The 1,374-nt window shown below is 14.8% G+C and overlaps 1 non-coding gene across 1 annotated transcript; it reads left to right on the plus strand.

Moving 5' to 3' along the window:
• The first annotated feature begins 439 nt into the window (after nucleotides 1–439).
• PRSY57_0008800 lies at nucleotides 440–522 on the plus strand. The gene has a single exon. It is a non-coding gene; the product is annotated as a tRNA-Leu (tRNA).
• The last annotated feature ends 852 nt before the right edge of the window (nucleotides 523–1,374 follow it).

The following is a 1,374-nucleotide window of genomic DNA, read 5'->3' on the forward strand; positions in this document are numbered from 1 at the left end:
TAAATAAATATATATATATATATATATATATATATATATATATATTAATATTATGAGAATATAGGAATATAATAAAATAAATAAATCAGTTAGAATAATTAAAAAAATGAAGAGAATAATAAAATTTATAAAGAAAAAATAATTTATAGTTTAAATATAAGTACGCATACATATTTTTCCTTCTACTATTATTTACTTTTTCTTTGTAAGCAACATGTTTTGGTCATTAAAAAAGATAAAATCATAATTAAAATGAATAATATATAAATATATATATATATATATATATATATATATATATATATATATATATATATATGTATATGATATTATATAAATAATACTGGCAATTATTCATTTTTCATTTTTATTATGCTTTTAAAATTTTTCTTATATTTAAAATTATCATCATAAATTTATGTTAACGTTATTTTTATGAGCACGGGTGCCCGAGTGGTTAAGGGGGTGGACTTAAGATCCTCTGGTCACTAGACCGCGTGGGTTCGAACCCCACCTCGTGCAAAAGCGAAAAAAATTTTATTTCAAAAAATTTTTATTACAATATTTTTTTTCAAATTTTGAGAGAAAATAAAAAAAAAGTCTACAAATTATATTTAATATATAAGGAAAGTATTTATATTTTTTTTGTTCTTTCGCGTTCTTTTTTTTAGAAAAAACAAAAAAAATAAATAATAAAAATTGTATAGAATAAAAATATAATGATATTGTAAAAATTAAAAAAAAAAAAAATACGTACATATAATTTGTATAATATATATATATATATATATATATATAATTTCAGATTATTCAAATAATCCTTTTTATTAATTTAATAATAAAATATAAATATATATATATGAAAAAACCCCACTGTCTTTCTTTTTATGATTTTATATTTTTATAAAATATGACGAAAACTATTTTAAAATACGGTTAATATTATTTTCTATTTATTAGTCTTTTAAAAGAACAATTAAAAAGGATAAGTGAAAAAAAAATATATATATCGCCTTTTTGATTATTGACCATTTGTATTAGATTTATTTTGAAGTCTTTGTGTATTTTAAACTATAAATAAAAATTAAAAATTTTTTTTTTTGATAATGTATAAATAATATAAAACCTTTATTTATTAATACTTATTTATTTTTTTGTTTTCATAATAAATTTTTAAATATATTTATTTATAAATATTTTATTTTCTCCAAAAAATATAATATATTATATATAATATATATTTTATATAGAATTTTTGTGTGCTTCCATATATTTTGAATATTTTATTACATGAATAAAATATAAAATATATATTTTTATATATAATATGTATAAATATATTTATCAATAATTTATAAAATAGAAAAATTATAT

The sequence above is a fragment of the Plasmodium reichenowi genome (genome assembly GCF_001601855.1).
Source record: "Plasmodium reichenowi strain SY57 chromosome Unknown, whole genome shotgun sequence".
Classification (NCBI taxonomy): domain Eukaryota; phylum Apicomplexa; class Aconoidasida; order Haemosporida; family Plasmodiidae; genus Plasmodium; species Plasmodium reichenowi.